The sequence below is a fragment of the Armigeres subalbatus genome, chromosome 3 (genome assembly GCF_024139115.2).
Source record: "Armigeres subalbatus isolate Guangzhou_Male chromosome 3, GZ_Asu_2, whole genome shotgun sequence".
Taxonomy (NCBI): domain Eukaryota; kingdom Metazoa; phylum Arthropoda; class Insecta; order Diptera; family Culicidae; genus Armigeres; species Armigeres subalbatus.
The window spans coordinates 86520247-86546075 of NC_085141.1; the positions used below are offsets into that span (position 1 = coordinate 86520247).

The 25829-nt window shown below is 40.4% G+C and overlaps 1 protein-coding gene across 1 annotated transcript in view; it reads left to right on the top strand.

The window, feature by feature from the left end:
- LOC134219551 (titin) overlaps positions 1-25829 on the top strand; it is a 591826-nt gene that overhangs the window by 13634 nt on the left and 552363 nt on the right. The window lies entirely within an intron of this gene.

Sequence of the window (25829 nt, forward strand, 5' to 3'; positions counted from 1 at the left end):
GACGAATCGAGGTGATGTCTGTGTGTGTGTGTGTGTATGTGTGTGTGTGTATGTGTGTGTGTGTATGTGTGTGTGTGTGTGCGCAAAACTACTCAACAAAATGTCACTCATTTTTCGGGCACTTATCCTCAACCGATTTGCTCGCAACAAGTTGCATTCGACGCAGAATCCTGTCCCATTGTTTCCTATTTGAAATTGACCAGATCGGACTATGGGATCGAAAGTTATGGCCAAAATACAAAATCCTACGAAAAAATCGCGTAAAAAATGTCACTCATTTTTCGGACACTTATCCTCAACCGATTTGCTCGCAACAAGTTGCATTCGACGCAGAATCCTGTCCCATTGTTTCCTATTTGAAATTGACCAGATCGGACTATGGGGTCGAAAGTTATGGCCAAAATACAAAATCCTACGAAAAAATCGCGTAAAAAATGTCACTCATTTTTCGGGCACTTATCCTCAACCGATTTGCTCGCAACAAGTTGCATTCGACGCAAAATCCTGTCCCATTGTTTCCTATTTGAAATTGGCCAGATCGGACTATGGGATCGAAAGTTATGGCCAAAATACCAAATCCTACGAAAAAATCACGTAAAAAATGTCACTCATTTTCGGACACTTATCCTCAACCGATTTGCTCGCAACAAGTTGCATTCGACGCAGAATCCTGTCTCATTGTTTCCTATTTGAAATTGGCCAAATCGGACTATGGGATCGGAAGTTATGGCCAAAATACAAAATCATACGAAAAAATCGCGTAAAAAATGTCACTCATTTTTCGGGCACTTATCCTCAACCGATTTGCTCGCATCAAGTTGCATTCGACGCAGAATCCTGTCCCATTGTTTCCTATTTGAAATTGGCCAGATCGGACTATGGGATCAAAAGTTATGGCCAAAATACAAATTAATACAAAAAAATCGCGTAAAAAATGTCACTCATTTTCGGACACTTATCCTCAACTGATTTGCTCGCAACAAGTTGCATTCGACGCAGAATCCTGTCCCATTGTTTCCTATTTGAAATTGGCCAGATCGGACTATGGGATCGAGAGTTATGGCCAAAATACAAATTCATACGAAAATATTGCGTAAGAAATGCCACTCATTTTTCAGGCACTTATTCTCAACCGATTTGCTCGCAACAAATTGCATTCGACGCAAAATCCTTTCCCATTGTTTCCTATTGAAAATTGGACAGGTCGGACTATGGGATCTGAAGTTATGACCAAAATACCTTTTTTCATGAAAATCACAAAAAATGTCACCTATTTTTCGGCCACCTAACCTTAATCGATTCACACGCAACAAGTTGCATTCGACGCAGAATCCTGTCCCATTGTTTCCTATTGAAAATTGGCTAGATCGGACTATGGCAGTGGTGCTCAGCACTTTGGGCGTTTTTTCCCTTAATTTACTTCTCACACCATAAAAATGAGCTTAACCCATACAAATTAGCACTTGGTCGAAAGCTTTCAAATATATCTATCTGCTGAGGGTAATAAAACGGATGTTGGTGTTAAATTCACTCCGTACGAAACGATCAAAGCAAAACAAAAGTGCGGCCCGCGGGCCGCAGGGTAATTTTACTTTGATCAAGTCGTACGGAATGATTTTACCACCAATATTCGTTTTAATATCCTCTGCTGATAGATATATTTGAAAGCTTTCGTCCAAGTACTAACTTTCAAGATGAAAGCTCATTTTATTGTGTGATAAGCAAATTAAGGCAAAAACACACAAAATGCTGAGCACCACTGAACTATGAGATCGGAAGTTATGGCCGAAACACCATTTTAGCCTTTTATACGAAAAGGCTGTATGTTCGCTCAAAACCAAACTTTTACAGAAGGCCTGGAGACCCATAGTGTTATATACCAATCGATTCAGCTCGACGAACTGAGATGATGTCTCTGTCTCTCCCACTTCATACGGGAGTTTGGCAGAAAGACGGTCATGAGATTTATATCATAACAAATATTGCCCTCCGCTCGCGTGATGGGAATGACATTTTCGTTTTCTTTTTGTGTAGTCGGAGCTTCAGTTCAACTAACATCCAAAAGTGATATCCTTAAAATATATGACTGGGTGAAATAAAACAGGGTTATGTACGTCAAAAAGATTGGAAAAGGAAACAAAAATGTCGAAATTCTTATTAGCGTATTGTAGATCAAGCTGAAAACCGAACCGAGGTCCCGCGAAATCGCATTTTCTCGCATTTCCGGATGTTGCAACTGCATCGCGAGTAGTGCGCAACTGTGCCATAGTCGGGCACCACTCGCGATGCAGTTGCGACATCCGGAAATGGGACAAAATATGATTTTCGGTTTTCAACTGGATCTACAATATCTTTGCCATAAATAATCTGATTTTCATAGAACGGACAAAGAAATTTGTCTTTTTTACTCCTAGCCACTAGCTCATCTTTTTTCAAGCACACACATTTTACGAACGTCGAGAAAGGCACCATCACCGCTAGGTGGATTAATCTGGGTTTTCAAGTTTCATTTCACTATTATTAGATTTAACAGCAATGATTTTAAAACGATCAATGCGGCCTGAAAGATTAAATATGATGCGATTACAAAATAATTTTAAAATAAAACGAAAAAAACAAAAATCGTTTTGTTATTGATCTTGTAACAAAACCGATACTGTGTGGGTCTGCAAGAGCCCTTACGTTCTGGTGTACAGCGAGCTTAACATCGCTGCGAATCTACTTTTTACAGTCGATTGCTCGATAATTTGCTATCAACTACTGCAGACGCCACCGATCAATTGCACGATCCACCGTCTATAACTACCACTGATATCGCCATAATAACCATTGCCGATCGATAAAACGACATAAAGCTTTTCAAAACATATTATGGATGCGATAAAATAACTAACATCGTCCATTTGCTGGCACAATTCGTTCACACGGCTCGTAACACAGGAGCTTCAAATAACAACTTACTGTAGCCATAGAATCAGGAAATATTCACTAGTAATAATAACATTCCATTCAACATAAGTATTGTCCCATTTGAAACGTGCAAAGGCTGACGGCAAAATGATGATGTGTTTGTTTCGTTAAAAAAACATTTTTTTATCAAGTGAATATCTACTCAGAAATATTTTTTCGGTTATTTGCTTAGTATTACAAAACAAAGTAAAACGATCGAAAAGGTAAATTTATTACGAATTTACTCTGTTTTGTTTACTATGATCTGAAAACTCATACCTGAGTACGTACATTATGTGTAAGATTTTGATTTAAAAACCCAGATTAATCCACCTAGCGGTGATGGTGCCTTTCTCGACCTTCGTAAAATGTGTGTGCTTGAAAAAAGATGAGCTAGTGGCTAGGAGTAAAAAAGACAAATTTCTTTGTCCGTTCTATGAAAATCAGATTATTTATGGCAAAGATATTGTAGATCCAGTTGAAACCCGAAAATCATATTTTGTCCCATTTCCGGATGTCGCAACTGCATCGCGAGTGGTGCCCGACTATGGCACAGTTGCGCACTACTCGCGATGCAGTTGCAACATCCGGAAATGCGATTTCGCGGGACCTCGGTTCGGTTTTCAGCTTGATCTACAATATGCTAATAAGAATTTCGACAGTTTTGTTTCCTTTTCCAATCTTTTTGACGTACATAACGCTGTTTTATTTCACCCAGTCATATATTTTAAGGATATCACTTTTGGATGTTAGTTGAACTGAAGCTCCGACTACACAAAAGAAAACGAAAATGTCATTCCCATCACGCGAGCGGAGGGCAATATTTGTTATGATATAAATCTCATGACCGTCTTTCCGCCAAACTCCCGTATGAAGTGGAGAGACAGAGACATCATCTCAGTTCGTCGAGCTGAATCGATTGGTATATAACACTAAGGGTCTCCCGGCCTACTGTAAAAGTGTGGTATTTGGAGCGAACATACAGCCTTTTCGTATAAAAAGGCTAAAATGGTGTTTCGGCCATAACTTCCGATCCCATAGTCCGATCTAGCCAATTTTCAATAGGAAACAATGGGACAGGATTCTGCGTCGAATGCAACTTGTTGCGTGTGAATCGATTAAGGTTAGGTGTCCGAAAAATAGGTGACATTTTTTGCGATTTTTATGAAAAAAGGTATTTTGGTCATAACTTCCAATCCCATAGTCCGACCTGTCCAATTTTCAATAGGAAATAATGGGAAAGGATTTTGCGTCGAATGCAATTTGTTGCGAGCAAATCGGTTGAGAATAAGTGCCTAAAAATGAGTGACATTTCTTACGCAATATTTTCGTATGAATTTGTATTTTGGCCATAACTCTCGATCCCATAGTCCGATCTGGCCAATTTCAAACAGGAAATAATGGGACAGGATTCTGCGCCGAATGCAACTTGTTGCGAGCAAATCGGTTGAGGATAAGTGTCCGAAAATGAGTGACGTTTTTTACGCGATTTTTTTGTATGAATTTGTATTTTGACCATAACTTTCGATCCCATAGTCCGATCTGGCCAATTTCAAATAGGAAACAATGGGACAGGATTCTGCGTCGAATGCAACTTGTTGCGAGCAAATCGGTTGAGGATAAGTGCCCGAAAAATGAGTGACATTTTTTACACGATTTTTTCGTATGATTTTGTGTTTTGGCCATAACTTTTGATCCCATAGTCCGATCTGGCCAATTTCAAATAGGAATCAATGGGACAGGATTCTGCGTCGAATGCAACTTGTTGCGAGCAAATCGGTTGAGAATAAGTGCCCGAAAAATGAGTGACATTTTTTACGCGATTTTTTCGTAGGATTTTGTATTTTGGCCATAACTTTCGACCCCATAGTCCGATCTGGCCAATTTTCAATAGGAAACAATGGGACAGGATTCTGCGTCGAATGCAACTTATTGCGAGCAAATCGGTTGAGGATAAGTGCCCGAAAAATGAGTGACATTTTTTACGCGATTTTTTCGTATGATTTTGTATTTTGGCCATAACTTTCGATCCCATAGTTCGATCTGGCCAATTTCAAATAGGAATCAATGGGACAGGATTCTGCGTCGAATGCAACTTGTTGCAAGCAAATCGGTTGAGGATAAGTTTCCGAAAAATGAGTGACGTTTTTTACGCGATTTTTTCGTATGAATTTGTATTTTGGCCATAACTCTCGATCCCATAGTTCGATCTGGCCAATTTCAAATAGGAAACAATGGGACAGGATTCTGCGTCGAATGCAACTTGTTGCGAGCAAATCGGTTGAGGATAAGTGCCCGAAAATGAGTGACATTTTTTGAGTAGTTTTGCACACACACACACACATACACACACACATACACACACACACACACACACACACACACACACAGACATCACCTCGATTCGTCGAACTGAGTCGATTGGTATATAACACTATGGGTCTCCGGGCCTTCTATAAAAAGTTTGTTTTTGGAGCGATCATATAGCCTTTACCGTATACTTAGTATACGAGAAAGGCAAAAATGTATTGGAGGTAACCATTTTCCTTCGATGGGACTCGAACCCACGACCCTCAGTACGCTAGACTGATGCTTTCAACTAACCAAGCTACTAAGGACCCGACGGTCTTGACGACCGACTGGAAAACTGCACACACACAACCTCTACTTGATCAGTACAATGAATCACATACAGTGGCTGGTTTCCTACCCGTCGCTGCCAGCACCAGGTGCTATCGTATATGTGAAAATATCCAGCATGAGTTAACCACCCGAAGTTTGTATGGCGAAAGACATCTAACGCGGGTTTTCTCAACAGCAGGAACTTTTCACGAAAATCTATTTTGTACCAGTTAGGTAGGAAGGTGTCCGCTACTACGCCTACCAAATATTTTTTCGATAAAGGTGCTTATTTCCGAGATATTGAACATTAGATGCCTTTCGCCATACTGATTTTCAAAAGTTAACTCCTAGTGTGTCGCTGTAAGCGCGCTCAAAGCAGGCGATTCATTGCTGATGAAGAATGTGTTGTAGAATGTAGAATGAAGAATGTAGCCGCATAAAAAATTATCTAGACTGCGGGCGCTGCGATGAACTTAACAATTGACAGTTAGAATGCAAAATAATACAACCCCGAGCAAGATCGGGTACGTCCAACTAGTTAAATATAAAAAATAAAATCCATCTATATGTGGGAAAATATGTCCGTAAATTTCAAATTTTCCACAACACGAACAATGTACCTTATTGGTCCGGAAAAATAATTAAATTTCCCTACATCTAGGCCTACATAAAGCCATTATTTGGTCAATCATGAAGCACATAAATCACAAATTTCCCCCGTTTCGTTTTCATTGCAATAAATACCCAAGCATTCAGTGTCTGTATTCAGCCGCATTATCTGTCATAATGCGCATCATTGTGGGGTAGTTTGGCCGGGAAGCCACAATAGCAACGATTGGTCAACAATCACCGACCAATCGACCGGCCGTCCGTCCGTCTGTCCGATACCGCTGTTAATTAAAAGCGCAAAAGATCATTATTTTCAATAATTATTCAATTTTGTGTTTTACTTGTTCCGATTTCGGCAATTCTCTTTTCCCAGCAATTATTCAACGGAGGCGGATTGATCATTAGCGGTATACACACTACAGGCGGGAATTATTATCCGATGTGGTAACGGCACGCATTATCGGTGATTGTTCGATTTGATTGCTTTTTCATATTGTCTTTGGAACTTCCCAATATTTTCGTACGAACAGATTCCCTTGATCCTCGGTATAAAATTAGGGAGTGTAAGTAATTATCGCTGAAGAATTTAAAAGAGCAATAAAAGTGTCATGATTTCAGTTTGTTGATTCACCAGATCATCCATAGCGGTTGCCATACCAAACGACGTGTCCGTCACGTCCTATTATCTACGAGAAGAGCTAGCGATAAACCGAAATCATCTAATTATGCCCTATGTTTTATGTCTTAAGTTTTCTGTAAATATTTTAATATTACCCGAAATATCATCCAAAATTCGCTAGTTACGAGTATATTCCGACATTTACATGAGAGGGCAATTTCGTCATTGGCAATGTTTCAGTTCTACATTTGCTGTTCACTTCACTGATGTTGCTTTTTAAGCGGGTCGCTTTTTACACGACTTTTTTACGCTGAACGTATTCCTCGCGTAAAAATCGAGTCCAGTGTATACAATACCAATCGACATTGTCGTGAAAAAGATGCTTTCGAAGGAGTAATGGGTTGGGGATTTGTTTTTGAATTATTTATTTAAAAAAAAGCTTCATTCTGCAGTAATTTTATCATAGCTAGTGATGGTAGGGGAAAAGATGGCTTTGGCAGGTTTTGTTCTATTGGGGGGTTTTTGTCGACCAAATTTAATGAAACTTGGCCACAATATTCTTTGATATGCAAAGAATGTTTAGGCCAAATTTGAGCATAACCAGTCATAAAAAACCACCCTGACGATAATAGAACAAAACCTGCCAAAACCGTCATTTCTCCTATATGATTCTAAGCACAATTCGTGAAAGTATGTAAGAAATGCTATTTGATTTGATTTGGGTAATATAAACATTCCGAGCATGTTATTAAAATCGAATGGAGTCTATATACAAATACCCAAATTCATTCAACTAGCGGTGATTGTGGGGCCCTCCTTAGCCGTGTGGTAAGACGCGCGGCTTCAAAGCAAGACCATGCTGAGGGTGGCTGGGTTCGATTCCCGGTGCCGGTCTAGGCAATTTTCGGATTGGAAATTATCTCGGCTTCCCTGGGCATAAAAGTATCATCGTGCTAGCCTCATGATATACGAATGCAAAAATGGTAACCTGGCTTAGAAACCTCGCAGTTAATAACTGTGGAAGTGCTTAATGAACACTAAGCTGCGAGGCGGCTCTGTCCCAGTGTGGGGATGTAATGCTAATAAGAAGAAGAAGAAGACGAAGAAGAAGCGGTGATTGTGATGGTCCTATGTAACTTGTTGTGAACAAATTAGTTAAGGATAAGTCACTCAATTAATCGAGCTGAGTCGAATAATAAATAATACTATGGATCTTCGGTTCTTTTACATAAAGTTTGTTTTTGTAATGCACATATAGTCTTCGGGTATTGCCATCGGGGGTGACAATGGGTCATCGCTATCACCGGCAGTCTTGGGAACCTTGGGCCAACAACCTACTGTTCCCGAAACATCAATTTGTTCGAGAATCCGATAATGAAATAATACGGACTGATTTTACGGCGACGACTCTTAGCGCGGAACAACGGACACGAATAGGAACATGGAACGTTTTAACCCTAGCCCAGCAGGGTAAATTGGCACAACTTGCCAATGAGGCACGCCGCATGAAGCTTGAGATCCTGGGACTGAGTGAAGTCCGTTGGCCAAACTTTGGAGAACACAGAACGCCGTCGGGACAAGTTCTGCTATACTTTGGTTTACGAGGTGAACACGCTCCCCGGCATCGCGGAGTTGGCTTCCTACTAAGCGCTCAGGCACACTTTGCGCTTATGATGTGAGAACCTATAAGTGAAAGGATAATCGTTGCCAGATTTAGAACACGGATCCGAAACCTTACTATAATGCAATGTTATGCGCCAACCGATGCTGCCGACCTGCAAGTCAAAGAGAGCTTCTACAGTCAACTCAATGCCGTCGTAGATAGAATTCCGAAGGGTGATATCAAGATCTGTTTCGGCGATTTGAATGGGAAGATCAGATCCGATAACTCGAACCATTATGGGACGCCATGGTCTCGAAGAAATGAGCGAAAACGGAGAGCTGTTCGCAGAATTTTGTGGTAATAACGACATGGTGATCGGGGGATCGCTCTTCCCTCATCGACCGGTTCACAAGGTCACGTGGTTCTCCCGTGACGACTTAACAGAAAATCAAATCGACCACATCTGCATCAGTCGAAAATGGAAACGGAGCCTTCTTGATGTACGGAATAAACGTAGTGCCGATATCGCATCTGATCATCACCTCCTCATCGGCGAAATACGCCTGCGCATTGCGCGGATTCGTCGGCAGGAGGAAAGAGTTGGACGACGATTCAACACACGCCGACTGGAAGATGCCACGGTGAAACGGTCCTTCGTTGAAGAACTGGAGACGCGTGCTGCAGATATTCCGGAAGGTGGCAGCGTGGAAGACCAATGGACCGCCATCAAGAATGCCTTCATCGCCACCAGCGAGAACAATCTGGGCGAACTAAGCACCCAGAGAAAACAATGGATCACCGATGAGACCTGGAGGAAGATAGAGGAGCGAAGAGAAGCCAAAGCCGCGATAGAGCGATAGAAAACCAGAGGAGCCAAAGTCTTAGCCCGTCAACGATACGAGGCTCTTGAGAAAGAAGTAAAACGCTCATGTCGACGGGACAAGCGAGCGTGGCCGACGAAGGAGAGAGAGCCGCCGCAACCGGGGACATTCGCCTTCTCTACGATATCTCACGACGCTTAAGCGGGGCGAAGATGAATGCAACGATGCCTGTGAATGACGCGAATGATCAGTTATTGACCGACCCAACTGACCAGCTGAAACGCTGGTTCGAGCACTTCGAACAACTTTTTCAAGTGCCAGCCTTGCCATCACCACCTCGGCATCATCTGCCTAGGATCCGACGTATAACACGCGTCAATACCGAAGCTCCATCACTGCTAGAGATTCAAACAGCCATCCAAAGCATGAAATCGAATCCAGGGGTCGACCGCATATCAGCCGAGATGCTCAAAGCTGACCCTATGACATCCGCTCAACTACTGCATCGTTTATTTGGTAATATCTGGGACACCGCAACTTTCCCGGTCGACTGGATGCAAGGTATCTTAGTGAAGGTGCCCAAAAAGGGTGACCTGACTGTATGCGATAACTGGCGAGGCATTATGTCGCTGTGTACCGTTCTCAAAGTTCTGTGCAAAATTATCCTAGCCCGGATTCAGGAGAAGATCGATGCGACTCTCCGGCGGCAGCAAGCCGGATTCCGTGCCGGAAGATCCTGTGTGGACCATATTGTCACGCTCCGCATCATTCTGGAGCAGGTCAACGAATTCCAAGAGTCCCTTTACTTGGTATTCATTGACTACGAAAAAGCTTTCGACCGTTTCAATCACGAGAATATGTGGGGCGCCCTGAGACGCAAGGGGGTTCCTGAGAAAATCATCGGCCTCATCGAAGCACAGTACGAGGCCTTTTCGTGTAGAGTGCTGCACAATGGGGTCCTGTCCGTCCCTATCCGGGTCGCAGCTGGTGTGAGGCATGGTTGTATTCTATCACCGTTACTGTTCCTCATCGTAATCGACGAGATTCTGGTCGATACGATTGACCGTGAACCAAACCGCGGGCTGTTATGGCAGCCTATAACCATGGAGCACCTAAATGACTTCGAATTGGCGGATGATGTTGCACTTCTCGCGCAACGGCGCTCTGATATGCAGAGTAAGCTCAACGACCTTGCCGAGCGCTCCTCTTCGGCAGGTTTAGTCATCAACGTCAACAAAACCAAATCGTTGGATGTAAACACGGTGACTCCTTCAAGTTTCACAGTAGCCGGGCAACCAGTGGAGAATGTTGAAAGCTTCCGATATCTTGGTAGCCAAATGGCGTCAGACGGCGGTACCAAGATCGACATAGGCGCACGGATCAAGAAAGCAAGGGCTGCCTTTGCGAGTTAAAGAAATATCTGGAAAACCAGGCAGATAAGTGAACGCACCAAAATACGAATTTTCAACTCTAACGTGAAATCTGTGCTGTTATACGCTAGCGAAACATGGTGTGTATCAGTGGAGAACACTCAACGGCTGCAGGTGTTCATCAACAGATGCCTGCGGTATATATGCGGGCCTGGTGGCCTCACAACTGGATCTCACGAGCTCCATCGTCGTTGTCACCAGAGGCCGATAGCAACAGAAATTCGGGATCGGAAGTGGGGCTGGGTCGGCCACACTCTACGTAGGGGCGGAAACGAGATCTGTAAACAAGCATTAGACTGGAACCCAGCGGGACATCGCAGCAGAGGCAGACCCAGAGGCTCATGGCGGCGAAGCCTCAATAAAGAAATAAATGAAGTCGACCGAAATCCAACCTGGCAACAGGTTAAAGCGATAGCCGGGCAACGCTCAGGATGGAGATCTTTCTAGTGGGCCCTTTGCACCACCGGAGGTGTACAGGATCCATAAGTAAGTACGTACAACTGGCTATAACTTTTTTAACACTGGACGAAAATTAACCAAATTTTACACAGTTTCTCATTGGAGTGTATTGTTTACACCCTGTGAATGGCTTGATCGTGTGGTTTGTTATGGAAGTGAGTCAAGTGGAGAAGCGTGAAGAATAGGGTAACTGTCCTATTTTGGACCCCTAGAGGAAGTGCTTCCCAATATATGCTTATATCTATTGAAATACAGGTTCGATACGGGCAGGAATGACACAATTTCTAAGATAAAGGTCTTATTTATGAAATAGAAATTCGAAATGGGCCTCAGTTATTGATAAACTGGTGAAATTTGCCATTTTCAGAAATGAAAATATTCTTCGTTTTGGACAGTGCAACATATTTTGGACCCCCAAATGTACACATTTTGGACACCCCCAATTTAGTCTCTTCAAAGTCGAATTTTTAATTTACCCTGGTCAATTGAGCCGAGGCAAAGTCTTATCTTTCGATTAGCATGCATCAATGAGAAGATTCCTGCGTTTCAAATTCACAATTTCGACAAAAACTTATTGTGTACGTTCTGAGATTTTCAGTGATGTATACTTTTAAGCGTAACGCATTGTAACGCACGCCTTCTTGAACAAACAAAATTCCTCGAAATTCATATGAATATTGCTATTTTCGCACGGGAAACCAGTGAGACAGATGCTGTACAATATTATTTTTTAAAGGCAATGCAGCGGCATTGATTGTAGTCCATAAATCAAGAAAATGTCGCCAGGAGGGTCCAAAATGTGTAGGGGTCCAAATCAAGTTGGTTACCCTAATGGACCAATCAATAAGCAAAAACTGCCGCTATGAAATGAACAGGTCGCGCCACCGTAGACATGTTCTGTTAATAGAAATATGCGTATACAGTTCCGCCGTTGTTTTGATGCGGTGGGTGCCAAATGGGTTACCTTAATTGATCCATTGTACGCTGTAAGCATATGCGGTATTTCGAAAAATTTCGTTTCAGGTGGTTCGAAACTAAATTCCGCGGAATTTCGCGGAATTTGAGCATGGCGAAATCTGATTTCATCATTTCGTTTCGTTTCGTTAAATTACAAAAATTTCGCTATAAAAAAGTAGCTTCTCACGAAATTTAACGGAATTCCGCGGAATTTCGAAAAATTCAAAATTAAACCATACTTTATATTATCAAAAATTTTGGCTGCGCCGCTGAACTAAATCATAAAATTACTTTTAAAACTTTATGTTATACATTTTTTCTATTAACGCTTACTTCTTCTTCCGCAATGGTTCTACATTCCAATTGGAACTTGATCTGCTTTTCAACTTAGTATTCTATTAACATTTCCTCAGTCCTCAGCTAATTAAAAACTTTTCTATGTCCGCCATTGCATGAGTATGTATCTTATCTTGTGTGGCAAGACAACCCGAAAACATCCTTGACCAGACCGAGAATCGAACTCGCCATGTCCGGATTGGCAATCCTACGCCTTTGCTCGCATAAATACATAAATACGTATTTAGTTTTCTTTTATAAAACGTCTTCAGTATTTTGTTAGAAATATCTAACAGAAAACGAAAAGTATCTTTAACTATTCTATCCTATTCGTGTAAATATAACCAGATATGAATCAGATCAGAATAACTTTGTCAAAGATGCAAAGTCGTGTCGTGGATTCCAGGGGCCCTTTTGAAGTCTTTTTTCAGCGCCTCTTATTAGTAACCTATTTCTTCACCTTCACTTAGGCCTCAAACAAAGATTTTAAAGTAATAATAATATTTGCCTCAAACCAGGTTTAAGGACATGGGTAAGCACCGCTTGAGTTAAGAAGGCCCTAGCATAGCATAACATATGTGATTGTACAAATCGTGGGTGGCTATACAATGCTCTATTGAGCAATCTACTGTATATTGTTGCAAATTGGTACTTGGGATTAGTACCTTTTTGTATACAGTAGCAGCTGTATACCTGACCACGTCCTTACAATCACGGAAGGAAGGGAAGGAATGTTAGTTCAACATCTACTAGTGAAGATGCAGGGAACCCATACTACTTTCATAGATGTCTCGGGAAGGAAAATTTGTGCTAGTGGGTAAGGTGAATAATAGGGAGCTCTATTCGACAATATAGAGCGTTTGTCAATAACAGTATATGCTGAAAAAATATTAAAATATATTCATCAATTTACTTACGAACCGTCCAGAGGAGGACAAAGTAACCTGGATCTTACAAATGTTTCGCATCATATACAAAACACGTTCAACCGCACACTTATTCACCGAACATTAGAAACAGAACCAAAAACTCGGATTTTACGAATGTTCTAAATCCTACCTGAAATACGTCCGATCCGCACCAATTGCTCACTCGGCCGCGCGAACTATCTGATTACTGAGCAGAAACACGACAAAACAGGCACTGATGTCCGCGCAATGCAGAACACAATATTTCGGCAAACCGCGCGATCGTTCTGCTGTCCGAAACAAGAGCCAACACGCACTGAGTTAAGAAGGCCCTAAGGGATAAATTGACTGTAAGCACATGACCGGCATCATGATTGGTCATGAATTGGTTCTTCTTTTTTTACACGGTTGGTTTTTGTTCGATTTAGCGTCGCCTTTAGCGTCAATGAAACTATGAGTTAACCCTATGAAAAAAATCACAAAAAATCAAAGAAAATTCAGGTAGTGTTTAAAAAGTTGTGAAAGTTCAGTTTAACCAAGGAATTAGAGAATTCTTACCGTGTAAAAAATAATTGATGAGTTGTGCATATTTGCTGTTTCTCGACCAATAATGATTAGCAACTACGATTTGTACACCAACGAACCAAGCTAAGCTCTTCTTTGTCAATTTGCACAAAATGTACGGAACATTGCAAAGTCGTGGGAATTTTGTAACCAGTGGTGTGTGAAGTGTCCCAAGATTAGTGAAATTTTCGAAGTTTTTATATCGTTCTGTTTCAATATTATCAATACCAAGAAAACATTTGAATGTTTACGTTGGACAGCATCCGATACCCATGGTGCAGAACGCAGCCACAGGAAAGAATTCCGCTACTCACCATCAGGCATCGCAGAAGGTTAGGATTGGGCGGCCATGGTGGGTGATAAAAGGGGGCCATGATGAGGAGAAAACGTGGTGAGGAAAATCTCAACGAGCGAAGGCTTGGACAAAAATCAGAAGGGTTACATACAAGATACGACCGCCCGACGGAAACTACGTAAAGCAGATCATAAGATAATATTGTCGGCGTAGCACCAACTTAGAATTCGGAAGTCCGGACTTCCGAACCGAACTTTCTTCCGAAGTTTTATCTGTCAAACTAATGGATGCGTTGTTTAGCGCATCTTTAGGGGAATCCAGCGCACTACTTCCGAAGTTGGAAAAGTTGCCTGTATCTGGAGAAAAATCCAACTTCGGTATAAAAAGCGGTATAAATTTATTCCGGATACACAATAATTAATTTGCTTAGAGCTTAGAGTGATTGAAATTTTGACTTTTTTGCTCCCTGCTTGAACGATAACATTTGCTGTTTTGATAAACCTCCTAAATTTTCAACTGAATTGGTTGTAATTTAACTGAGTACGAGCAGTTTGAAGTTTGTATGGAAATCGCCCCGTATGTGAATGATCGTTTCGTGAGGCGGCTCATTAACTATTTAGGAGGAGATCCCCCAGCGCAGGACACCTCCCAATACCGGATACTCAGTAAAACGATACTTGCAGAGCTCCCTCCTTCAGCTTATAAAGTACAAAAGGAAGCTATTTAAAAGGATTTTAACGGCATGGGATATCAGATCTTCATGTGGTAAGCCTTGTACAACATATGAAATTGAATAAAAATGTTTAAAATTTTGATGTTTCGCGTTATTTTAGAAGGTTTGAACCAACAATGTTAAAATCAATCTAATGCATTCTGATTATGTGAAGATGGTCCATATTAGCTATATCTATATACATAAAAATGAATTTCTGTCTGTCTGTGCCTTATAGACTCGGAAACTACTGAACCGATCGACGTGAAAATTTGTGTGTAGAGGTTTTTGGGGCCGGGGAAGGTTCTTAAGATGGTTCGAGACCCCTCCCCGCTTTGGAAAGGGGGGCTCCCATACAAATGAAACACCAATTTCTTCATAACTCGAGATCTAATATACATAAAAATGAATTTCTGTCTGTCTGTGCCTTATAGACTCGGAAACTACTGAACCGATCGACGTGAAAATTTGTGTGTAGAGGTTTTTGGGGCCGGGGAAGGTTCTTAAGATGGTTCGAGACCCCTCCCCGCTTTGGAAAGGGGGGCTCCCATACAAATGAAACACCAATTTCTTCATAACTCGAGATCTAATCAGAAAATAAATCAATTTTAGGCGAAACGAAGTTCGTCGGGTCTGCTAGTTTTAAATAATGATGATGATTTTGCTCCGACCACGGTCATTACTCTGGTTTTATTGTTGTACTTTTTGTGCGAATCACCGCACAAAGTTAGAGCGCAAGAACCAACGGCACCAAACGGCGGTCGTAACGAAAATCTGAAATTTTACTGGGTTGGTAAAGAATTGGATTTTCAATGTTTTTACGTTGATAATCAAACTGGAGAGTTTCCGATTCGATTGATAATAAAATCTCGAGAATCCATTGAAAGATAACGGAGCTATTAACGTTTGAAATCTTACATGATTTCGTGACGGTCTCGAATTTGGAAATTTTCATTTGTCACCCTGTATCCGAGTCTTCCCCTTAGACGTAGTTTACGTCAAAAACCGCCATTGCTTGGAAAGCCATAAGTTCCAAACGCTCGGAAGAACAAGACGTGTGCACACGAGAAAGCAAAGTATATTTTGGCTAAGTTAAAATTGGATGTGAGTTTTGAGAGAGAAGTGTTATGGTATTCACTAAGGAATCACCCAGGTAGAACAGTCACTTACCAAATACCCAACCGTCCCCTCTCTTAACTAACCATCTACAACCACCTGGCTACCCACGTGTGTTCCACGTTCAAACCATCACCATCTGCCTTCCAAGTTCCGACCAGTTCCGCTGTAGAGCCTGAAACATCCCGTAGCATACTGCACCGAGAGGCCGCAGTTCGGTTGTCATCCGGTAGTACCACTACTCTCGTGCTCTTCCTGAACTCAGCCAGCGGCGTCCATTTTGTGGTTGCACGAGCTGACAAGCAACGCCAACGCAGGTAACGAAGCTAGCGAAGCAAAGGAATCGTGGAAGGAAGGGAGCGAAGAACCTGGTGACAGGCTTGTAAAATGTCATCTGCATGTCATTTGACTAATTTGTTCATAACTTTCTTCGGAAGCCAAATTTACTTCAAAATTTTAGATGCACGCATAACGCTTGAGTAGTGCTATATTTTTGTCCAAAGGTACATTGCTCTAAATATAACATCTGAGGCTAGAGAGTGAAATCTCTCCAAAATGTCACGTGTCATTTGAATGACATTTTGCCTCCCACGCCCCAGATTACATATTTACAGCAATGTCTTGTTAGACAAAGTTGTAGCCACATTTAAGCGCTATAAGTTTGCCATACTTGATAGTTGATAGCTTACTACTGAAAAAAGTTCTGGGAAAATTATGAAAAATAATGCAAATGACATTTTACAACACTGCCTGGTGAGGTAGCGGAGTTTGAAGAAGGGACCCCGAAGAAGAAGCTAAAGAAAGAGTTCGAAGGTTGAGTTGAGACATAAGAAAGTTATTGTATTTGAGTGCTTTCTTGGTCGCGATAATCAAGCGCGTACGCCGACTCTGAAGCAATTGAATAAGGGGGGTCTCATAAGTGCTGGGCAGGGATCGCCCCATTAGTTACAATTTCTAGATCTTTGCATGAAATTTGCAAAAAAACAAAAATCTAGAATGGGTTGGAGGATCATTAAAATTGCTGAGTTCTTTACTCATGATTGCTTTCGGCTCATACTGACCATAACAGCTGTTTCTTGCACTTAATTGAAGTCGGTTGATGATGAAAATTTGGCAACAATTTTTGCATTCCACATATGCACAAACACATATACAAGGACAAAATACAATAGCTCAGATCGTCGAGCAGATTGTATATAAAACTATGGGCAGAGTCTCCTATAAAAAGTTTGAATTTGGAAGGAATGATAGCCTTTTAATACAACTTTTTGTATGAGAAAGGAAAAATTATTTCAAAACTACTGCCGTAAAAACTTTGCGGTCACATTTGTGAAATACAATCTGAAATACATATTTTTGGGCATTTTGGACAGGATTGTGCACAGTACAAGATTCTTCTAGTGAAGCAAATATATGCTTTTATCAAGTCTCTATCTGTATACGAACGTCGGAGTATCCCACTGGATAACAAATAAAATCTATGCATTCATTTTCTAATTTCGAGTTGGCTCAATACCATAAAACTACGCTGCTAAGTCAATATGAAATAAGGATTGATCAGATTCAAGAGTAAACGCTCCACGATGGTTTGCTTTGAAAGCGGCACAAATGCTAAGGAATTGCCTCATCGCCAATGGTATATAGGGTGGGTGTACCAATTGTCGCCATCCATAAGAACAACTATTTTTTTAAATAAGTAGACCCAAGTAACCACCAAGCATTAATTAATGCATGTAATCAATCACAGATCAGCATATTAAATGCTATTTGCATTATATCAGTTTTACTGATGTAAAGATGCATTTATTCATCGCCTGTCAAGCAACGATACATTAATTCAGCGTTACGAATGCAGCGATGCTTTATTTCAACGATGTTTTATTTCAACATGTCAAAGTAATGAAGCATTATTTCGGTCGTAATAGGGCCTTTTTCCACTTGAAATCAACTTTAATGGCTGTATTATTTACAAGCATATATAGCTCCTCGTTTACTTGGGGATGGCATATGGGTGGACTTTATATATCAAGCAACAGGTTTTTTTCCTGCTCCTTAGAACAGCTATGAAAACCACAATAAAATTTGTTATTAACCTCAAAATTGATTGATCCATAATAGGAACGCATGCACCAGTTGTGGCACTATTCTTAATTTTGGTTCCTTATTTTGCAAATCCCATTGCTTTCTTATAGGATTGGCCAAATTGGGACCACTAGTGCGACAACTGGTGCTATAGCCACGACTGGTACATCTAGCCTAAACAGGAACGAGGCGATTTATCACAGACTACTTCTTCTCTTATTATAACTCTATTGGTCGCAACACAGTTATTTGACTTTGAAAAGTGAAATCGATATTCCGTACATAATGTAACACCAATTTAATAAAAATTCCGCGGAAAAAAAAATTAAAATTTCGTTTCGTTTCGAAAAATTTCGAATTAAATGGACTCTGCTTTCGTATCGTTTCGAAGTCTCGAAAGTAAATCTATGTTTCGTTTCGTTTCGAATCAACATAGACATTTTAAATTTCATTTCGTTTCGTTTCGTTAGGAAAAAGTGTGTTATCGCATACCCTTAGTACGCTGGCATGGAAAATCCGAAGCTGTCCCATCTTGCTTTAGGAAAAATGCTGAAAATCAGTGAACTGTTGCCAAGACCCACACTAGGAAGCTCTACACGGAGCTGTTGATCAAATACAAAACATACGTCAAAGCATACCTCCAACAAACGCCAGAGCAGGAATTTTATTTTATTTTATTTTATTTTATTTATTTATTTATTTATTTATTTTATTCATCCGACTGCAGTCTACATGAATGTCTAAGATAACTAATTTAGTCTTCCGGACCTTTCCACCCTACTAATAAACAATCTACAATTTTCCCCAAAATCAAAGAGATTGACTATTAAAGAGAAAATTCCAACACACGATGTAAGCGGCTCATGAATCCATATCCGTAATCCGAAATTTTTCACATCTATGAGAGCCTTGGAAAATGATCACAAAAGTTGTCATTTTGTTGCAAGACACAATACATATGTATAAAACTGCTCTGCAATTTTGATTTTCGTCCGATAAATGAATGGAAACTTAAAGCAAACTAATAGAGAGTACAGAAACGCTTCATCAACTACGACTTGCCTCGCTCCATGGAGCGATCTAGCCAACCTTCCCCCATACCAGAACCGTTGTGGTTTGATTGACTTGCAACCATTAACAGTTCGTCGAGTGATGCTTCAAAGGATTTTTATTTTTTGACGTAATAACGTGCAACATCGACTGTAGAGTGTAGATACATCTTGGAGAATGTTCAATTTCATGTAATATCTCGTCAACTCAGAAATCGCCGACTGCTATGGATCCGTGACACCGCATCCATTACGACCAAAATAATCCATTAGGTTTCTCGCTTAAGTTTTTAAAAGCACCTAAGTAACATTTTTTTCTTGAATTAATTTTAGTAGCGCAATCAACAGAACAACGTGAAAACTATTGATTGCTGTATACAAATTGAAAACGGTGTTCGAAATAAAATAGCTTTCACATAGAAATTATAAAGCAAGGGACTTAAACACGAGTCTTGGGGGAGGCCCATGTAGCTATAGCTGGAAGTTGTCAGAGTACAGTTGCTAGTAGGGCACGGAAAAGCCATTACTCAGTTCAAGATTCACCTTACCTGACGAAGGAACGTTTATTCTGTAGGATACATATTGTATTTTGTACTTGTTTGTGTATAATTGTGCATAAAATCACCAAATCTGCCGCAGTTAAAATTGCTTCGCATAGCATCGACTTGCTTAGTAGCATATCTGTTAAGTAGAGTGAGGCAAGAGTACGTACTTTAGTTTTCAACCGAACAAGCAGCCCTTATGCAGCAAGCTTCTATACCAAATTCATTTGAGCGATTTATATACTCTTTCTATAGTGGCCGAAAGTCATTTGACCGAATAGGTCAATTAGACGAATAGGTCATTTGGCCGAATCCCATGGGAAAACTGTCAGAACTTACGCAAACGTATCTATTCCGCTCAGGTCTTAAAAAGTTCCACTACTCACTTTCACGGTGAGAAGTGGGAAATGAATAGTGAGAAGTGAGATGTCTCAACCCTCATTACGCTCTACTAATTTTTCAATTCTCAATGTAAAAAGTGAGAAGTGTGAAGTGAGTAGTAAGACGTCTCACTTCTCACTTCACACTACTCACTTTTCAAAGTGAGAAGTATAAAATGCTTAGTGAGAAGATGATGATGGTCCCACCACATACACCTATACAAAGATAGAAATAAGGCGTTTCACTTCTCACTTCTCAATCATCATTTCTCACATCTCATTTCGCTCTTCTCCGTTTTTGCAGTGAAACGTCTCACTTCTAACTTCTCACTCCTTGTTACGCGCGCGAATCGCCTCCATATGCGAAGGTCCAGGCTGAACGAGACTTTCCTCCACACGCGGAGATTTCACTCAATATTCTCGATCCTTGCTAGTTGCCTTGCTCTGAAAGCCTATGCGATGGAATCAGGAAGAGAGTTTCATCTAATCGAGACTGAACTACCATGTGGAAATACTCTCCTTCCTAATCTTCCCGCTAGAATACTTATTTGCTCAGCAAGTCTATGCTGTAGAAGAGTGGAAATCGGTATTTCCTTACTGGATGCCAGGGAATTTTTCGGTCCTAACCAACAGGCAGCCGTCTTTAGACTAAATTGAAAACTTCAATCTTTATTCACCCAACCAGGGGATGGCAGATTTTAATACAGTTCTGCATAAGAACCTTACAGAAACTGTATAATAATTGGGCAAATACAATTCTGATAGCTTTTTATACAAATATTGTATTAAAATAATACAGATTTGTATTATTTTAATACAATATTTGTATAAAAAGCTTACAGAATTGTATATGCCCAGATTTTATACAATAATTGTCAGATTTGTTTTTTGGGTGTACTTTAGGGTATATGTACAGAATTTTTGCTTATTCTACATTTTTACAATTTTTGGTTATTGCCGTTCTGCCCGCACCCATTAAGCCGTTCAGAACATGGTGCTGCTGAGTCTATCAAAAACGAATCGAACTGCCTATACTGGTAATGGGGGAAGGGTCGTTTGGCAGAAACCCATTCAGCCGAAAGCCACTTGGCCAAATTCCACAAGGCCGAAAGTTGTTTGGCCAAATATACCATTTGGCCGAACAGACCATTAGGTCAAAAGTCATTTGTCCGAATGGATCATTTGGCCGAAAGGGTCGTTTGGCTGAAAGGGTCGTTTGGCCGAAAGGACCATATGGCCGAAAGTTGTTTGGCCGATCAACCATTAAATTCTCACTTTTCAAAAGACCTATTCGGCCAAATGACTTACTCGGCCAAATGTCCTATTCGCCCAAACGACCCTTTCGGCCAAATGACTCTTTCGGACAAATTACCCTTTCGGCCAAACGACCCTTTCGTTTAAATGACCATTTTGGCCAGATGGGTTTCGGTCTAGTGGCATTCGGCCGAATGTGTTTCGGCCAAACGACCCTTCCCCCTAGTAGTGCACTGAGGCGTACTCGTAATTAATTATGTGCGGACGCGTCACTGTATGAATCACTTTCATTGTTTTGGGTACATCAGATTTCTGTAGTGGTTGTCGCTTCGGTAAAACTCCTCATTACTCACTTTTCGGTGTGTGAGAAATGCGAAGCCAGAAGTGAGATGCCTCACACTCGCTCTTCATTTCTCACTTCTCACTATACCGAGTGGTCCTTTTTGCCTAAACGACCGTTTCGGCCAAATGACCAATTCGGCGGTATGATCCTTTCGTCCAAATGACTTTCGGCCGAATACAGAAAACCAAAATTACCCAATAGTGGGTTGTTTTCACTCAAACTTTGGGCTAATAACACAATTTTGATTAAAACTGTTTTTTAGCACAAAAAAATGAGCTTAAAATACTTACTGATGAGAATATCGCTGCAAAATTTACTTAAAATTTGGGAATTTTCACTTATATTTCCCATAATTTTTTTTTTTTTTCGAATCTAGAGCAAGATTCTAGATTTGAAAAAAATCATGGGAAATAAAGGTGAAATTTCCCAAATTTAAAGTAAATTTTGCAGCGATTTTCTCATCAGTAAGTGTTTTAAGCTCTATTTTTTGTTTATTTATATATTCAGGTTTAGTTTAGTTCGAATTTAGATGAACAAGCCCTCGTATTAGATTCAAGTGTGATAAGAACAGCTTCACGGTACGGTTTACTACGGTAGTACGCAAATTTTCGCTCAAAGCTTTGTTCCTAACACCGAAGAACTTATGCTGATATTAAAATTCTAAAATATTTTAGTGAAACTTTCGAAAAATTATCAGCGGGAATACCGAAGAATTTTCCATGGTAATTTATAAAAATAATTCCGTGAAAATTCCAAAGAAATTCTTGGGGAAATTCCAAAGAATTTGACATGGAATTTCTGAGCAACTTCCCGTTGAAACCCACATTTTGAACATTTTCCCACGAAAGCTTTGAATTCCGAAGGACATCTTGCTTAAATTCTGAAAATTAATATGCACAATTATTTAGACATAACATACTCTGTTATTAAAATACCAAACGCATCACAAATTATTATTCGTTTGGTATTGAAATACGTAAGCAAATATTTTGCATATTAGTTTTTGGTATTTTACCTCTTATTCAAAGCTAGTTCATACCAATTTATGTTATCGAGGTCGTCGCTTCTGCTCGGGTAAGGCCGTCTTCAGTAATCTGTAGAGATTACAAAGTGGTGGAATTCAATTCCAGTTGGATTGTGACAAAACACACTGCTTCATAGCCTCCTACCAATGCCGTTTTCGATGAACTGAGAGAAAAAATCACGGATAAAACTAAAGCTGTTTTTATCGAAACCAATCGTTGTACAAACATGAATAATTCAATTATTGGTAAAAACTGCGAGGAAATTAAAAATACATACCTACAATAGATAAAAAAAACCCAGATTAATCCACCTAGCGGTGATGGTGCCTTTCTCGACGTTCGTAAAATGTGTGTGCTTGAAAAAAGATGAGCTAGTGGCTAGGAGTAAAAAAGACAAATTTCTTTGTCCGTTCTATGAAAATCAGATTATTTATGGCAAAGATATTGTAGATCCAGTTGAAAACCGAAAATCATATTTTGTCCCATTTCCGGATGTCGCAACTGCATCGCGAGTGGTGCCCGACTATGGCACAGTTGCGCACTACTCGCGATGCAGTTGCAACATCCGGAAATGCGAGAAATGCGATTTCGCGGGACCTCGGTTCGGTTTTCAGCTTGATCTACAATATGCTAATAAGAATTTCGACATTTTTGTTTCCTTTTCCAATCTTTTGACGTACATAACCCTGTTTTATTTCACCCAGTCATATATTTTAAGGATATCACTTTTGGATGTTAGTTGAACTGAAGCTCCGACTACACAAAAGAAAACGAAAATGTCATTCCCATCACGCGAGCGGAGGGCAATATTTGTTATGATATAAATCTCATGACCGTCTTTCTGCCAAACTCCCGTATGAAGTGGAGAGACAGAGACATCATCTCAGTTCGTCGAGCTGAATCGATTGGTATATAACACTATGGGTCTCCAGGCCTTCTGTAAAAGTTTGGTTTTTGGAGCGAACATACAGCCTTTTCGTATAAAAAGGCTAAAATGGTGTTTCGGCCATAACTTCCGATCCCATAGTCCAGTGGTGCTCAGCATTTTGTGTGTTTTTTGCCTTAATTTGCTTATCACACAATAAAAATGAGCTTTCATCTTGAAAGTTAGTACTTGGACGAAAGCTTTCAAATATATCTATCAGCAGAGGATATTAAAACGAATATTGGTGGTAAAATCATTCCGTACGACTTGATCAAAGTAAAATTACCCTGCGGCCCGCAGGCCGCACTTTTGTTTTGCTTTGATCGTTTCGTACGGAGTGAATTTAACACCAACATCCGTTTTATTACCCTCAGCAGATAGATATATTTGAAAGCTTTCGACCAAGTGCTAATTTGTATGGGTTAAGCTCATTTTTATGGTGTGAGAAGTAAATTAAGGGAAAAAAGCCCAAAGTGCTGAGCACCACTGCCATAGTCCGATCTAGCCAATTTTCAATAGGAAACAATGGGACAGGATTCTGCGTCGAATGCAACTTGTTGCGTGTGAATCGATTATGGTTAGGTGGCCGAAAAATAGGTGACATTTTTTGTGATTTTCATGAAAAAGGTATTTTGGTCATAACTTCAGATCCCATAGTCCGACCTGTCCAATTTTCAATAGGAAACAATGGGAAAGGATTTTGCGTCGAATGCAATTTGTTGCGAGCAAATCGGTTGAGAATAAGTGCCTGAAAAATGAGTGGCATTTCTTACGCAATATTTTCGTATGAATTTGTATTTTGGCCATAACTCTCGATCCCATAGTCCGATCTGGCCAATTTCAAATAGGAAACAATGGGACAGGATTCTGCGTCGAATGCAACTTGTTGCGAGCAAATCAGTTGAGGATAAATGCCCGAAAAATAGTGACATCGTTTGCGCGACTTTTTTGTATTAATTTGTATTTTGGCCATAACTTTTGATCCCATAGTCCGATCTGGCCAATTTCAAATAGGAAACAATGGGACAGGATTCTGCGTCGAATGCAACTTGTTGCGAGCAAATCGGTTGAGGATAAGTGCCCGAAAAATGAGTGACATTTTTTACGCGATTTTTTCGTATGATTTTGTATTTTGGCCATAACTTTCGATCCCATAGTCCGATTTGGCCAATTTCAAATAGGAAACAATGAGACAGGATTCTGCGTCGAATGCAACTTGTTGCGAGCAAATCGGTTGAGGATAAGTGTCCGAAAATGAGTGACATTTTTTACGTGATTTTTTCGTAGGATTTGGTATTTTGGCCATAACTTTCGATCCCATAGTCCGATCTGGCCAATTTCAAATAGGAAACAATGGGACAGGATTTTGCGTCGAATGCAACTTGTTGCGAGCAAATCGGTTGAGAATAAGTGCCTGAAAAATGAGTGGCATTTCTTACGCAATATTTTCGTATGAATTTGTATTTTGGCCATAACTCTCGATCCCATAGTCCGATCTGGCCAATTTCAAATAGGAAATAATGGGACAGGATTCTGCGTCGAATGCAACTTGTTGCGAGCAAATCAGTTGAGGATAAGTGTCCGAAAATGAGTGACATTTTTACGCGATTTTTCGTATGATTTTGTATTTTGGCCATAACTTCCGATCCCATAGTCCGATTTGGCCAATTTCAAATAGGAAACAATGAGACAGGATTCTGCGTCGAATGCAACTTGTTGCGAGCAAATCAGTTGAGGATAAGTGTCCGAAAATGAGTGACATTTTTTACGTGATTTTTCGTAGGATTTGGTATTTTGGCCATAACTTTCGATCCCATAGTCCGATCTGGCCAATTTCAAATAGGAAACAATGGGACAGGATTCTGCGTCGAATGCAACTTGTTGCGAGCAAATCGGTTGAGGATAAGCGCCCGAAAATTTTTTTTACGCGATTTTTTCGTAGGATTTTGTATTTTGGCCATAACTTTCGACCCCATAGTCCGATCTGGTCAATTTCAAATAGGAAACAATGGGACAGGATTCTGCGTCGAATGCAACTTGTTGCGAGCAAATCGGTTGAGGATAAGTGTCCGAAAAATGAGTGACATTTTTTACGCGATTTTTTCGTAGGATTTTGTATTTTGGCCATAACTTTCGATCCCATAGTCCGATCTGGTCAATTTCAAATAGGAAACAATGGGACAGGATTCTGCGTCGAATGCAACTTGTTGCGAGCAAATCGGTTGAGGA